Below are 17,498 nucleotides of genomic sequence, written 5' to 3'. Positions count from 1 at the left end.
AAGGGAGTGGCAGGAGGTGTTGTGATGGTGGTGAGAGGCTCAGGTGACACAAGGAAGGGACCATGCTCAAGGAACATAGGCAGCCCCTGGGAGCTGAGAAAGGCAGTGTCCCTTTGATCCTTCCAGAAGGAACTCAGCCATTCCAATATCTTGTTTGACTCCTAAAACTGTGAGAACATCAACTTGGGTTGTTTGAAGTGATTAAGCTTTTGGTAATATGTGCAGAAGCAAAGGGAAAGTCCCACACCTGTCTTGCTGTGGAAGTCACACCAGGGATCAGCTGCTGCCGGCCTCTGCCAGCCCCAAGCTGACAGATGTTCTAAGTTCTGAAATTAAAATGTCCTGCTGTCCTAATGGTCAGTGGGGGCACTGAAGCCCTACACTTGAGGCTGTGTACAGGGTATGCTGAGTTTTTAATGGGTCTACTGTATGCTGTAATTGTTCCCACAGCCCTGGTAGGTACTCAGGGCTATCTCACTTTCCAAAGAGGGACTGGCAGCTTAGGGCATGTTTCTCCAAGTCCCATAGCCGAGAGGGGATACTAAGAGCCACATTTGCCAAAGTCTGGAGGAACGCTTTCAAAAGCTTAAAGAAATATTAGGATAAAGGTTGGCGAGATGGCTCAGCAGTTAAGAGTGCATATTGCTTTTACAAAGGACCTGAATTCAGTTCCTAGACTCATGCTGGGCAGCTCTCGAACACTTATAACTCTAGCTCCAAGGAACCTGATGCCTCTGGCATCCACGGGAAACCTGCATTCACCTGCACAAACCCACACACAGACCCATACACTTGTGCATAATTGAAAACAAAATGATCTTTAAAAATCAGAATATATGCTTTACTGTCTTAACCATTTAATTGTTGTTGCAACCAAATAATAGATGTGTATTTATACACACAGAACATACACACATGGATACACACATTTTCCTTTTAAATTTATTTTATACTTCTTTATACACGCATATCTTGCATTCTTGAATATGTTCTCTTACACGGCCGAGCCCCCTTTCATGCCCCACCCTCTCCTGTTCTCCTAGTTAGCTTCATTTCTACTTTGATGTCGTATATGCATATCTGGCTTTATAGATGTCTATAAAAATCTGGGAATCACAAAATAAAACATACTAGACATATGAAAATGCACACTTGTCTTTCTGAGACTAATTTGATTACTTAATGTGATTACCATCAGCTCCACCCACTTTCCTGGCAGGGACATCACTCCATTCTTCTTTTTGGGGGACAAGAACTCCATTGTGTACACATGTAACAGTTTCTCTATCTGTTCCTCCATGATGGACACCTAGGCTGGTTCTGTAACTTAGCTTTTATGAATCATGCTGCAGTTAATATCAAATACTACATCCATTCAGCTTGTGCTTTTGTGGGTGGCCTTTTCTTATAAAAATGTTTGCCGGCAGTAACTATTGTGCCATTATTATCATCTACTTAACTAGAATTCCCGCTCCCCACTAGTCCAATGTCCTGACAACCATCCTTACTCTCCGTCTCTAACCTTGACTGCCCAAGTACCCCATGTAAGTAGAAACATAACAATATTTATCCTTCTATATCTGGCATATTTCATTTGGCGTAATGGCTCCCAAATCCCTCTCTGCACAAAACCCAAGTTTGTAACGTTTGTATTTTCCCTCACTAACCTTCAAGGAAACCTGAGTTTGGATTCGGGTCATGTTCTTCCATGATACCGCAGCATCAGTGCCTCAGATTTACAAAAGTGTGGCGCTCCTGCTTGTTCTTAAAATGTAACGTAATGTTGATTCATGAGACCAAAGTGTGACTGGGAGGTCCCTGCACTGTGCGTGGAGCAGCTTAGTAATTACAAGAGAGTGACAGACATTTGCAAAAATTAAAAGAAAGTTTCACTGTTCCCAGAGGCATAATAGGTGGGGATGCTGGGTCACATGTGCTGAGAGGAGACAGGCTGTATCTATACCCAGTGTTCTGACCTAGGGACAGCTGAATGATTCGTAGCCTAACATGCCCCAAAAAAGTGAGCCTGAGATGACCACCAGTCTGGCACTGAGCAGGCCCCAATGGCTCCCAGGACCACGGACAGGCCAGATAATAAAAGAACACAATCTGGGACTTAAGGCCCCAAGTAGGAGTGGGTCACAGACAGACAACCCTCTCATGGGGACACATGGGCAGGCTATGCAAGGAGTGAGCCTGAGATGACCACCAGACCAGTGCCTTGTGGCCTGGACAGGGAGCTAGCATGTGACGACCACCAGTCAGGCACCACACAGGCCTGAGGGTGATGAGTGGGATGAGTGGCAGACTATGTTCATGCCCCCTCCCAGTGCCATAATACACTAGCAGGGAATAGCACACCTGAGACCATTCCTGCAACAACCCCAGACCCTCAAATAGCCCAGGTGCCACTAAGAGGAACAAATAAGTGGTAGAGAGAGGAAAGAGAAACAGGGGGATGTGGGCACCATGAAGAGAGGCAGATGTGGAGACGTGAGGGCAATGAGATGCAGCCTGATGTGACTAGCCAGTGAGGCTGCCTGGGACCCTGGTGGGGGTCCTGGACTGGGCTGTCTCTGGGGTCATGTCTGGGTCCAGTGGCCCTCTAGCAACAGGGGTCTGTTACCACTAAAGGCCAGGTGGATATCCCTGGTCTGGGCTGCCACCCATGTTAATGTTTGAGGGCTGGGCAGAACTGGCTGTACCCCTCAACTGGGCCTCATAGGAGAGCTGATCCCACCCCTAGCCAGCTACAGTACTTGGGAGAGTGGGCACTGCACAGTGGGGGGGTTGTGGGTAGGTTGGTCTTGAAGATACAAGTACAGGAGATCTGGCCCTACCATTCATCTCTCTTTTGGTAATCTGGATGAGGGAGAGATACTCTCCTCCCTCCTTGTTCCTTACCATCTGTGGCACATGGGAGACCTGGGTCCTGAAAGCAGGGAAGCTGGCCCTGCCCTTCACCAGTTGCAGCACTTGGGAGAGTGAGCCCTGTACCTCACCAGGGCAGCACAACAGAACTGGCTCTATGGCAGGGACATGGGAGAGCTGTCCCCACCACTTGCCTGCTGTACAGTGACATGGACAAGAGAAGAGATGATATTCTTTTACCCCTTGCCACATATAGCAGGCAAGGGAGGTGGCCCTGAGGTCATAAGTGCGGGAGAGCTGGCCCTGCCCCTCACCTGCTGCAGCACTCAAGAGAGCAGGCCTGCTCTTTGTCTTAGCAACACAGTAGAGCTGGCCCTGGATGTGGGGGTTGTGGGTGAGCCAGTCCTGAGGGCATGGGTGTGGGAGAGCTGCACCTCCTCTTGTCTACTGGGCAGTGGCCTGGATGAGAGAGAGAGATCCCTTCCCTCCCTCCCCTCCCCCATCCCTTGCCATCTATGGCAGGAAGGAGAGCTGGCCCCAGAGTCATGAGAGTGGGAGAACTGATCATGCCCCTCACCAGCTGCAATACTCACGAATAGAGGTCATGTACTTCACTTAGGCAACAGGATAGAGCTGGCCTTGGTAGTAGGGACATGGGTGACCTGGCCCTGAAGGCATGAGAGTGGAGAGCAGTCAGGCTGACCAGCTCAGATACCTCTCATCCCAGATCCAGGGCTTTGATTTGGCTCACTCTAGCATCTACCCCATCGGTGAAGTGCTGGAGTATGTGAAGGGGCTGGTCCTACAGATCCAAAGCTACAGGGTCTCCATGACAGAGGCCAACAACAGGATATCCAAGAGGAGTCCCAGTGTGGTTCTAGTATTGATAGAGTGCCAGAAGACAGAGGCCAGGCAAAAGAGTCATTGCAATGAGCATTTGCAAGCAAAGATGTGTGGACAAAAGGGTATATACTATTATACACACACACACACAGACACACACACACACACACACACACACACACATATATATATATATATATATACATACACATATATATTATATCCCCCACAGTATATTTTTTCTGTTGGGGGTGGGATTGCAAGGGTGGAGTGTAGGTATGAGGGGAGGGGGAGATGAGTGGGATTGGAGTACATGATGTAAAATTCACAAAGAACCAATAAAAAATTAAAATATCAGTCTCCATAATTTACATTATCTCCCTTTATACATACAGTACCAACACCAAGTCACACAGAATGCTGCTTCCAGCACATCTCCTTCCTTCTGCTCTTCCTGATCATGGGAAGGTGAGAGAGGGAAGCATTATCATTCTACAAATTGAAAGCAGATGTCTTGGCTTTATTTTACATTTTCTATGACGCCTACATCCCTGGGAGACTTTGTCAAAACAACATTTTGAATCATCACTCTCACTACTTTGAAAGTCACTGGTATCTGCATGCCACACACACATACACGCTGACAGGGTCACGCCAATTATGTTCTACATAATGATGGGGTGGTTCACATAATTGGCTTCATTCCGGGTAGAGAGCATGTTGCTTCACACATTCGAGCCTGGGCAGCTCAGGGGTCAGAATGAACTTCTATGACGCTGTTCAAAAACACTTCTATGGAGAATTCTCCCTTACTGCTGCTCTGGATGTGGAAGTTACATTTTCCTTGGACCATGCCTCTCTGGTTGACCAATGGATAGTCAGTCCCTTTACTGTAGCCTAATTTGACACTTAAAATCCTTTGGAATAGTGGAATTTATGTGAGAGCTATGGCAACTGTGCTAAATAAGAAAATTGGGTTTTATACATTACCAAGCCAAGTTAAGAAAGGGCGTGTTGTGCTCCTGGTTGAGGAAAGGACACCCTGCTTTTGGAGAGAACATATTTTCCCAATGTCCAGGTTCTAATGTAGAATTAGAATCTTTGCTTTTAAATTTCTCAAATGGCCCCTCTTTGATCCTGACTTGTTACTCATTTTCTTTTTTGTCATCAGAGCCTTTTTCAGAACCCAGGTTACCTGGCCATTGTAAGTGGCAGAGAACCCAAGGTTTCTGGACATTTATATTTTCTACCAGATTCTCCAGTCATTTAAATGGTGGAAATAAAATATGGTAGGGCATGAGGAATATTTTACTGGTTCCTATTCACCACATATCTTGCTGATACTCATGTATGGAACAAGAACATTCTACATCACAAGCTGCCTTTGTCCTATTTTCCAGCTTTGTCTGATATGTAAGCCCTGATTGTCTCCTCCAGACCCAACTGTGTAACTCTAACATACAGAATAGAACCTTGTGTAAGCTATGGCGAAGTGGCTTCCCAGAGTCTCTTGGGTTACACAGAAATGTCTTACCATTTATCAGTAATTTCTAATTCATCTTATCCCAGGATGTTCTCAAAAAGTGATTTGCCCGGATTAATGGGTGTGTACTGACATTAGAATGTTATGGGGATATATGTCTGCATGTGCAGCTGACCCTCCTGGTACTGTCTAGCTTACTCAGTTCAACTTTAGGGGCCTCTCTTAGCATCTGTTGGCAGGTCTGATGCTAACGAACTCTTGGCCTTATCTGGGACAGTCATTACATTCTTCATTTTTGAAGGAGAGTTTTGTTGTAGACCATTCCTGGTTGGTAGTTTCTTTTAGTCCTTTGAATATCCTATCCCTCTCCTTTCTAATCTACAAGGCTCTGTGAGAAATAATCCACCAGCAGGCTCATGGAACCCCTGTATATGATGAGTCACTCTTTGCCCACTGCTTGAAAGAGTCTTTATTTTATTTTTTCAAAATGTAAGTCTTTTTTTGTCCCCAAAGAGCCCACATTGTACTTGTGATCAGGATCTTGTTTCTGGAGCTAGGAAACTGAGGTCTCATTCATCAGCCTGCTTCACAGTTCTGATATCTTTGTTTTTTCACTGTTGTGGCTTGCTGAATCAGAGCCGCTGAATTTGAACCAAGTTCAGTATCTTTCCTTCAAGGATTAATTCATCCTCATGGGCTTGAGAGACAGAACAGGCAACACCTGCCCTCACCCGAACCCTGCGGATGTATTTTTCACCCAAGAAATTTCGGATTTCAACCAAAGACCCATTCTCCTGAATAATGACATTGACGGGGAAGGGAACATCCCCAGACGTCATCTTGTAATGAAAGCCCAGCGTAACACCCTTGATCATGTTCTGAACATGACTGCAGATGGTTCTGACAGTGGCCAGTTCCACCATTTGTCAACATGGAGCCTTTTCTTTTTCTTTCCAAGAAGACTCAGGCCTACATTGATGTGACTGAAGTCCCTCCTCAGAGTTCTCCTGGGGCCCTTCACAATGGCTGTGTGCCCCTTCAGAGTGATGGCGACATTTTCTGGAATGTCGACGGTCTGATTGCTGAGAATGGTCTTCGTTCTCACAGTAGATGGGGGAAAGAGATAATTAGCTTCATTTTTATTTTATTCTGCAGAACTCTAAACGTATTTGGATTTTGACACATTTTCATATAAAACACAGAGTAAAGGAACATTTGATAATTACAAATTTAATAACTGAAACTCCGATACCAAAGTTGTCAATCCTCATAGGGTATGTCACATTGTATACAACCTCAGCAAACTCAGTCTTTTTCTGTGTCAGCTCACCTTCCTATCACAGTCCTAAAATACCAGAGGAGAGTTAGCCGAAAAGAGAGCTTTGTTTCTGGCTCATGGGACTAGAGGTCCAGTCTATGGTCACTATCCCCCTTTCTTTGGACCTTTGATGAAGCAATTCATCATAGTGGGAGGGACGATAGGAGGAAGCGGCTCAACTCTTGATAAGCTGAGAGCAGAGAGAGAACAGGAGGGACCGAGGTCTCAACATCACTTTTTAGATACATCAAGGGATATGATGACTTCACTTCCTCTGAGCAGGATCCCAGTTAAAGAGTCACCAACTTTCCAATAGTACCGATAACTGGGGAGCAAGCCCCTATGAGCTATTGATCTGAACCACACTACGAAAATTACAGTAATAATCGTCTAACAGATACTTGTGCTGGTATGCAGTTGAGTTGGTAGAGCGCTTGTCTTTCGTGCATGAATAACTGTGCCGGATCCCCAGTTAATTTACTTTTCATTGCTGCAGTTCAAACTCAGGGCCTTTCAATGCTAGTCAAGTGCCCAGCATTGATCAGCCCCTGATATGATTAGTTATATACCCATTAGTTATTAAAACTCCCCAAATTTATATACATACTTCCTCAAATTGGAAAGCAATTTAAACATTATTCAAATTCTTCCTTTGATTTCTCTATAAATGCAGATATTGGTGCATTTGATATCTTAGATGTTTCTTGTATTTTCTTTATTCTTTTCCGTTTTGTACGGCACTAGGATTGAACCTGGGACCTCAAACAGGCTAGACAACACACATTCAGCTATATTCCAAACCCTGTTTTTAAGCTTTTTGTTTCGAGACAGTGCCTCACTAAATTCATGTACCTTGAACTTGTTCTGTAGCAGAGATGAGTTTTGAACTCGCCACCCTCCTGTCCCAGTCTCCCCAGGAGCTGGGATTACAGGCAGGTGCCCCCAGGTCTCTTTTTCCTTTTTGTCCTTTATTCCCACAATCTCAAGTGTCTCTGTTCTGCTTAGGACAACTCCCTATTGATTCCCTCTAGGGAAACACACACACACACACACACACACACACACACACACACACACACACACACACACAGAGTCTTGTTTTTGTTGCCTTTGTTGACTTTTGCATTCTTAGTACCTGGATAAGGGTCATTTTGAATTCTTCTGAAAATGACTATGTTTCTTATTTTTTGAGATTATAATACAATTACATCATTTCTCCCTTCTGTTTTCTCCCATTCAAGCCTTTCCATAGATCCATCCTTGCTCTCTTTCAAATTCATGCCTTTTATCACTAATTGTTATTATATACATATACACACATATATGCATAAACACACACATATATATGCATAAACACACACACACACACACACACACACACACACACACACACACACACACACACACACACACACAGAAAATTTGGAGACTGCCATCCCTAGTATTCATTTCAGAGATTTGTTCCTTTGACTGGGTCATGTTTTGCATTTTTAAAATTACCTTTTAATGTTTTGTTGAGATTCGATCATTGAAACAAAGCCGCTTGTTCTTGGGCTATGGGCTGTTTTCACCAGAGGGAACAGGCTCTTCAATCACCCCTGGGAGAGAGTCTGAAGGCCTCCTGTATCTTCTCTGTGCTTGTGGATCTATTCCCCAGCCAGTGGCAGAGCTCAGCCTGTTTCTACTCAAGTGCTCCCTCTAGTGTCAGTTGTGATAATAAAATGTCTGGTATTGTGGACTATGAAAGGGCTTGCCACTGTTCTCAGAGGTCCTCAAGCACCTGTACCATGCTGGTATCTTTCTTCTTCAGTGCTCTGTGTCAGGCAAGACAGAAAAAAATCCCTACACAGCTTTCAACAGCCAATGCAGGATGTCCTAGTCTCTTTTCCCTCTTACGGGAGAAGCCATGATTGTGCATTCCATTCCAATTTAGCATGCTTCTAGCTGGAGAATAGAATTTGGTGCCTTAAGTGTGGCAGAATTTCTTAACTCCCACACTGTGCTTCTCTTTGGCCTCCTGCCCACAGAGGGTCATGTTTCTAGTGATTTTTTTGAGGTTCTCTCAGAAGAGGTCTGGTCCTCATCTTGTTATGGAGTCCAGTGGGGAAGGAAGGAGCATGGGAGGCTTCCCATTTTCCCACCTTGTTCATGAATTATTTAGTGAACATTCATCAAGGAAAGCCACTGTGTTGCTTCCAGATCCACTAACTAATAAAGTAGGACACTGAAGTAATCTTGGTCAGACTTGTCATATTCTTTCGTTCTTTGCCTAATATGTCAGTTGTTTTTGGATTTGTTTTGTTATTTCTCTTCACTGCTAAAATACTTATTAGTTTTTCAACCTGTGCCTTTCCTGCATCCCCATGCTACAGGTAAACAAAAGGCACAATGCATTTTTATGTCCATAAAAGGGGTAAGTAGGCAGGGGTCCTAAATAGACAATGGACAAAAATTGTCTCAGGTCATTGAGTGATGGAATGAATCAAAGGACTTTCATAAAATCCCACTTGTTCAATGCAGGAGATATGGTGGTAGTAGGAAAATACATTAGAAAGAACATCTAGAAACAACAACAGTAATAACAAACATAGAATTGCTAAAATGGTAAGAAATGGTGAGTGGGAAAGATTCTCTGTGTAATTAATTATGACACGGCATAGAAGAATTTAGGTGAGTCTAACCAGAAGGTAGGGGCATCTGTGGATATCACAAATCCCTAAGTTTGCCTTTTGTTTTGCTAGATCTTGCCTAAGTGTCTTGTATTCAGAAGCCTCTCGGATACAACTCATTCCTTGTTTTCAGATAAGGATATTTGATATGCTCTACCCTGATGGGCTTAACCTGCAGCCCTCTGCGAGGCCAGGCATTTCACGCCAGTTCATAAAACCATATGAAAGAGTTTTCAATAGAAGTTGAAGGGACCTTGTTCTTGTCCAACCACTCCTCCAAGACGGTCTATGGGAACTTTTTAACTGGCTCTCTATAACGGCACATGTTTACACTGAGAAGGGGATGGCTGGTCAAATGGTCATATTGATAGCATCTGTAGTGCTCAGTGCTTTCTCAGCAGGACGAGGGGACTTAGACTCTGAACACTAGTTTTCTTCCTACATTATTCATTGTTTGCCCTGGCATTTGATGGACAAAATCCTCAGGAGGCGCAGTAAGACCACCAGAGTAATTTCACATGAACACTGTTGTGGTATACGCAGCATGCTAACACAGGAATGAAGGTTTAGGAGCGAGACTAACTATTTAAGCTTGTGTGTTCTCAAGAAGACCTACTTAGACCCCAAAGGATGGGACTAAGAAATATCCAATTGCTATTGAAATGAGTTGCAGGTATTATAAAGATGGGTTTGAATCTGTCCAAGTCAATGTCCAATTTGGGGGTCACTTACTATGAAAATGGAATAAAAATAGGCACTTCTCCACTGAAACAGGACAATTCGCCTCCTTTGGGCCTGACATGACCACACTGAGCTCAGGTTCTTGCTTGCTCTGGAGCCTGGCATGTTGTTTTCTTCCTTAGTCCTGATACATGGGAATTGGCCTTGGTGACTATCACTATCTGAAAATCGATACTTTACAAATCCGAATAATACCGAAGTATGCTAATTACTAAGATAAATTCAAAGGTATTCTGCAAAGTTGTGGTCAGCTGTACAAATCAGGAGGAACATTTTAAAAAATGACTCTTACGGATGAATAGGAAGAAAATGAAATTTAGAATGATTTCAAATGCTGTAAGAGAGTGTGCTACATTGAAACCTTGGTGGGGATGAGGTGGCAATTGGGATTGCATAGAGAAGATGTGTATTTTGGGAAGTCCCACACTTGCATTCACTCTTGGCCAGCTGTTCCTGAATAAATATACTCCTTAGGGGATAAATGACATAGTGTGTCATTTGTGTTCACGCTGGCTCCTATAAGGAATGGAAGTATAGAGACTTTAGTGTTATTGTTGCAGCTGTTACTGGCAGCTGCAACCCCATCCAGTAGAAAAGGGCTGACAGGTGGGATTGACCGAAGACGGACGTAAATGGGGACTTTCTTAGTAAATTCAGATCCTATGAATTTCCCCAGTGACTGATGGTGTTCTGTGGGATTGGTAATAACTGGATGAAGTTAAAATATGACATGAGCATACTGTTAATATTGTCTCATCAAGTAACAGGGTATATAATGACATCTCACTACAAAGGAAGTCACTGATGAGTATTTCTTCTCTGAGACATCCAGATGGGAGACAAACATCGTAATTTTATTTACAACCCTGAAGCATATGTCCGGGCTCTATTGAGTAGATTGCTGAAATAATACAAGCTCCCTTCATGCTTGTGCCATCTAAAACAGTGGTTCTTAACCTGTGAGGGTCACATAGCAGACATCCTGCATATGAGACATTTACATATTATGATTCACAACAGTAGCAAAATTACAGTTTTAAAGTAGGAACAAAGACAATCTTATAGTTGGGGTCACTATAGCATGAGGAACCGTATTAAACAGTCTCAGCATTAGGAAGGTGGAGAACCACTGCTCTAGATGAATCTATTCTTTATGCATCTCTCAAATCTGATATTCCTTGCTTCGAGACAGACATAGGATGCAACAGACCAGTGGGGACCGATTTTCAGTCTTTGTTTTAGGAAGCCTTATGCGTTTAGTTTTCTCCTGAGGCCATTTTTACCACCACGTGAATAGTCTTGAGTAGCCTGTTGGAGAACCTGAGGCATTGAGGTATTTCAGTAAACCCCGACAGCAACATCCCAGATCAGATGTATCATACCCAGAGTTGAGGTCAGATCTCTCACCCATGAAATTATAAGCAAAATGATACTGTGGTTCTTTGATGTCATGGAATCTTGGAGCAGTTTGTTACATAGCAACAGACACATGATACTTCAGAGCTCATTCACTGAGTTTGAAGTCTACCCGTGGGAGCTATACTTGATCATCTGCTCACTTTCCTTCCCTAACAACTGCATAGTTTGTGTAACACAATGCAGTGGACTGAATTATAGAATGCAATTCCCAATCATTCTAGGTAGGTCCTTTTTTACCCACCACTGGAAAACCCAAGATAATGTGTGTGATTCAGTTGTACTGTGGAACATTTTGTAAAGCTGACATTGTTTACACTGTGCTGTCTAGTACGGTAGCCACTGATCAAATGTGGTTATGAGCACTGGAAGTGAAACTTGAATGCTCAAAGAATTCGATTTTTAATTCCATGTGGTTTTCATTCTTTTAAATTTGAACGGCTATGAGTAGCTAGTGGCTTCCACTTTGAACAGTATCATTCTATAGGTCATTAAATACTCCTAATAAACATTGTTAGTGTAATACCTAAAGCTATTTGGAGGTTGAACCTATGCAAAATAATCTACAGGGTTTATGCTTGTCTTAGTGGCCCTCACTCCAGAACAAATACACTGGGTACTAACAATTGGTGCACAAAGTTCCCAAGTGTTGAGGGCCCCTTTTGAGAAACACTTTATGGTGTGAAGGTGAATAACATCAAAACAAACAGATGATAGCAGTGAAATGTTGTGGTGCTATGTTTTCCAACTCTCTTGGGAAAGATGCCCAGAGTCAGGCATACATGTGAGCTAAAAAGATCTCCTTTTCTTGTCCAACTGAAGACTCTGAATTCAAGTTACCACATTTGGAAGCTTTTATTGTTTAAACCCCCCCCACCCCAATCCCACCACCAAACTCATGAACCCACCCTAATGCTCCAGGGATAAAACATGTTCTTGCATGGTTGGAATGTTGTTTTCCCTTAGACCTTAGACCACAGTTTCCTCAAAGCACAGAGAGCTGTAAAAGTCCTCCTCATGCTCTCCCAATTGTACCCAGAGAGTGAAAACTCATCAGGCCACAGATTTCCCATTTGCTTGCTCTCTTTGATCAGAGACTCATCATCCAAGGCTCTAAATAGTGGCGCTAGCATGGCGACAAATGGAAAATATCTTTCCATAGTGTCCCCGCTCCTGAAGAGCTGCTCTGCATACTACCCTGTCTCTTCCACCTCCGTGTGCCCTTTCTGCATCTGCTTAAGTCTGCTAGACTTTCTGTTCTCAGCAGTTTCATCCTTGACGGCCCAATGCTTGCTCCTTTGTTGAGGCTGTGCTCGCTCAAGCCAGCATATTACCTCCTTGACACAGCTTTTCAGAAACTCTGTTCAGGTCCCCACATGCCACCGAGCTACTCTGACTATTCCTGTGCAGTCTCTTACCCCCAAGTTCTCTCAGCACAGGTGCAGTGTGGCACTTATATACTTTCTTTCTGGCTCACTTATCTGCCTCTCTTTCTGAGTCCTTGACTTTGCAAGTGCTTGAGAATTCCCCAAGAAGTTTCCTAGGGTCCCTTGCCTCCTGGTATCTCACTTTATGTTGGTTCAGAGAAGTACAAGGTGATTTTTGACATCAGGTAAGTGGGATGATGCTTAGAAGGACTGTTTTGCATGAGTCCTTTAAGGCTTTAAGGCCTAGGGGTAATCTTCTACAAGCAGACCAGCTAGAAGAAGTGTATCTGGGAAAAGAGCAGGTAAGATAGAAGACGCTGCAGAAAGTGGAGAAAGCAGAAGACTGGGGTGGCTCTCTACACTGGCTCTGTGACCTGGGTGACATGGGCTATTGCCATAACAACATTGTCTGGGAAATAGTTAGAAATGCAGAATCTCATACCTCACTCCAGACCTACTAAACCAGACGCTGCAAGGTCCCCAGGTCCTAGATGATGGACCTCTGTACTACTATTGAGATATGAAGTTGAAGTGCATTAGCTATTGCTGGGCTGTGAATATCTCAGAGGGACTTGTAAGAGGGTGGATTTGCCTTGGCTCACGGTATCAGCGGATTTGGTACAGGACTGCTTGGCTCCATATGCTTGAGTGATAAACTAGGATGCTAGGAATGTGTGAGGGAGAGAGTGGTTTGTCTTCTGCCTGACCAGGGATTAGAGAGCAAAATAGTAAGTGGTCAGGGTTAATACATGTCTCAGGACCTGTCCCTAGTGACTTCCTTCTGGCTAGGTTCAATCTTTCAAAGGTTTCACCAACTCCCCAAATTCCCCAACCCAAAGACTATAAATAAGCAAAACATGAGCCTGTGTGTGGGGGATTTCAGATTCAAATAATAACAAAAACTAGACAAGTTGCTGGTAGTACACAAAAGATGTGAACCTCACGAGAGACTCACTGAACAAGTTTGGGATTTGATATTATTTCTGAGGGGCCCAACACACTCTGAGCAAAAGTATCTGGATTTAGATTTTTACCTAGATGAGCAGTTTCTGTAGTAAGAACCAAGTCAGAACACTCATAAACCTGAGGAAATTATGGATGAAGGAAGAGGGGCAGTGTGATGGGCAGGTGAGGGTAAGGAAGGGAGGAATAAGGCGACTGTGGAGCTACCTAGTGGGTTGAGGATATCAACTCTGGAAATCCACTTAAGCACCCTCTACTGCTGCTGTCAAGCAGACAGATAAACGGTTGATGGAGAGGATAGAAAATATAAGGGGTTTCTTTGTGCTTCCTAGAAATTACATTACTTGCCCCCCCCTCTGGTTATTTTCAGATCCTTTAAGTACATGGTATGGAAAATGAGCCTTCAGCTGGCCACAGAAGAGAGAGAAGAGAAAATCTAAACAGGCGTAAATACTGCCAGCAAGCACTAGGGACTTCACAAAGTTTTACTTCTCAAGTAGACAGATTTGCAGAGCTAGTGAGATTTTTATTCTGCAGGAAAGTAAGAAGAAAGTCCCTTGAAAACTGTCTGGGCTTTGCCATTGCCTCTCTGGCAGAGGGAATGAGAGCTGGGACAACTCATCAGTCTTGCTTCTGCTTTTGCAAGGCAGACTCAAAATGCAGCCAGTGATACAGCTTTTTCGAGTGCCACGAACACATGCTGTCCTTTTGTATTTCACAGATCTTCCCTGTGATGGAAGTCTCTACCTCACAGAACACTTTAGGTTCTCCATTCAACTTCTCTGTAAATATGGGACAGGAGACTTGAAAAATGCCTCAACAGGTGGAATCTTGGAGAATGTCCTATTGATACAATGAGCTGCCATCTCATTGACATCTTTAGACAGCTGGTGTGAACACTGCAGCTTCCTACTCCCCAGTGAACTTTGTCACCAGGCTATAATGTCAAACTGCAGAGGGAGTCCTTTTAGCTACTCCCACCAACAATGTTGAGGCTGTTGTCAAGTATTATGTTTCCTTGAACAGAACTCTGCCGAATATCTGGGTTTTGAAAGAGTTGTGATCTTGAGATGCTCAAGTGCAGTTATAATTTCTTCAAGCTTTTCCTAGGTCAAAGATGATCAATAGTATGATATCCCACAGGACTCCATGACCTTCAGTCCTTTATACCAAGAGAACAGGAACCATTAAATGACTTAATCTCATTTCTAAAGTACGGGATGCTGCCCTGATAAAAATATCTGTTGAATAGTATGGCCAATGAGGCAGGAAGTACAGTATCATGGTTTCCTCCTTCTGGGAAATAGGAGTCATCTGACTAGGATAACTGAGAGATACCAACTGTTGCATTAACACCGAGGTTTGTAGAATAAATGCTCCAAGGAAAAACCTGGCCACACTCCCCTGGAAATACAAAAGACAGCCTGTGGGTAGGTGGGGATAGGTCTTTGGGCCCTTTTAGTGTGTTCCAGAGACTTTTTTTTTGCTTACTAAACTCATAGGTATGTCCCCACCTTCCCTTCTCAGCTTCTTCTTTGCTAAAATTTTCTCTGGCCATTTAATTTAATTTGTAAGTTTCTACCCTCACTGCTATCCCAATGTTGTCTTGCTTTTTAAAAGCCATTCATTATCTTTAACAGATCTTCCTTCTGGCAATTTTTGGTGACTTAAGCAGCACTCACTGGTCAAGGACAAAGAGTTCATTACACAGACCTATTGCTCAGCACTAAAGGGAAAGACTATAGCCCTTACTTTCTTAGAAACATAGGCAATGCCCTACAAAGCCTGCCCCAAAGCTGACAGATTTTTAATTGTGTTGCTTTTTCTGCTATGAAAACTTTAAACATATCACTCCAGAATGTGGTGACACGAAGTAACCACCATAGTTTCACGGGGATAGCTTATCTCTGCTCTAGTTGCCTTGAGGACTGAGACCTGAAGTCAGATGATAATTGCTTATTCTCCTGTCTGGCTTCTGGGCTGGAACTATTTAGTTGTGGACATAGTAGGCTTCTCCAACATTACTTTGGGTGTTAGTAAGACCTACCTAATATGATGGCTCAGGGGAGATGAGCTTGCTTCAAGGTTATTTAGAGCCACAAGGGTCCGTGCAGGAAGGAGGAAAGAAGAAAAGGGAAAAAGGGAGGGAGAGAGAGGTGGGGAGGAAAGAAGGGACACACATGCACACACAGATGCACACATGCATGCATAAGGAAAACCCAGCTAGGAGGTCATGTAGTATCCTATCTGCCTTAGGTTTGACACTGAGCCCACACCAGTAGGAGAAGTCAAGATGGGAAAAAAGATGGCTGCCATGTTCTGAGGTAGCACAGGTGAGCAGAAGTGTATGCTGGGCAGCCATGCTGGGGAGGTGGTTCTGGCTCTCCTCCAACCACTTTTACATCAGGTAGGCAAATATGTAAACTATGTTCTACTCTCAACTAGTAAAATAACTGACCAGACTTCCTGAATTTCAGGACAAAGCTTGGCCTGCTTTACTTCCAAGGATCACAAGAATAAAAGGCTTGTTCTTGAAATTTAGCTCATCTTCATGACTTTAACTATTTTATCTACACCACCCTCTAAGACACAGAGGTAGTGTTACTATGCTACATTTTTCAGATGAGAAAACACAAACACAAGAGCTGGACTTCAAACTATGTGCTTAAGATTTCTCGTACAGTTAAGATTAGGAAATCAATCATGCCCTTTTAAAATGGATATGCCAGAGTCTTCCAATCTCAGTATAGCTCCAGGATGTGGCTATATTTGGAAACAGTCTTGAAAGAGATAATTAAGGTAAAAGGAGATAGTGTAAATAGTGTCCTAACAAGAGATTAAGGCAGAGAGCCATCCAAAGGGAAGACATCTAGGCATAGCAAAAGACAGTCTCTTAGGTGCTGAGGGAAGGCCTGCAAGAGACCAAGTCAGAGGAATCTTCAACTGATACTTCCTAGACTGAAGAAGAGGGAGGAGGCAATTTCTGTTCTATAAGCCATCTTGTCTGTCATATTTTCCTGTGGTCATCCCAGCTGGCAATGATGTGGACTTGGCAAGCAGGGTACCTGCCTTGGGTCTCAGTCCTTGCCCAGCCTGGTGCAGCAGTTAGAAGCAGGTCCCCATTAGTGACTTCCCTACCAACTTTCCCCATCACTGGTAACAAGCATATTTTAAATCAGGCTGGCCCTACTGCCCTGCCACTCTCATGGTAGGTGCTCAGTGGAAGACATTAAGAAGAGAAGCCAATTTAGTGAAGGAATCCTGCCTCACCAAGCCTGAAGCTAACTCTTTTCAGATAGAATTAGGGCAGTTAAAGCTCCCTAGGATCTGACTTGGAAGTTGGAGATCAAAAAGGAAAGCACCAGGGTCCTAAGAGCTTCCTGCATGTTCCTTACCCACACAGTCATGCAATAGGTAGACCTGCTGAATTGTGGGCTTGAAGTCCCTGCTGGATATCTCCTTTCTTTCTATTAAGCCCTCTGTTTTATTATCTTATGTTACAGCTGTTGCTGTGACAGGGAGAAGGTATAAATTAGGAGTTAAGTTCTTGAAATATGTAGGCATGTGGCTGACCTGGGATAAAGACTACGGGCAGATTCCTCAGGTAGAGCCCTGGGTTCCAAGTCCCAGAGAAGGGCTTTGGATCACCCTCTGCAGCCTCACTTAGTTTGTAACAGCCAAGGCTTCATTAAATTTCCCCAAGCCTACTGTGAAACAGATGCTATGGACTGGGTCCTTTGTGCCATGTGAAAAGAGATCTCATTACT

The 17,498-nt window shown here is 43.7% G+C and overlaps 1 protein-coding gene and 1 pseudogene across 3 annotated transcripts in view; one reads left to right on the top strand and one right to left on the bottom strand.

Annotated features, from left to right (window-relative positions):
• Slc24a3 (solute carrier family 24 member 3) overlaps positions 1 to 17,498 on the bottom strand; it is a 499,080-nt gene that overhangs the window by 89,131 nt on the left and 392,451 nt on the right. The window lies entirely within an intron of this gene.
• LOC120102073 (small nucleolar RNA SNORA17) lies at positions 1,892 to 2,010 on the top strand (annotated as a pseudogene).

The sequence above is a fragment of the Rattus norvegicus genome, chromosome 3, assembly GCF_036323735.1.
Source record: "Rattus norvegicus strain BN/NHsdMcwi chromosome 3, GRCr8, whole genome shotgun sequence".
In the NCBI taxonomy this organism is placed as follows: Eukaryota; Metazoa; Chordata; class Mammalia; order Rodentia; family Muridae; genus Rattus; species Rattus norvegicus.
This window is presented reverse-complemented; position numbering and strand designations above follow the sequence as displayed.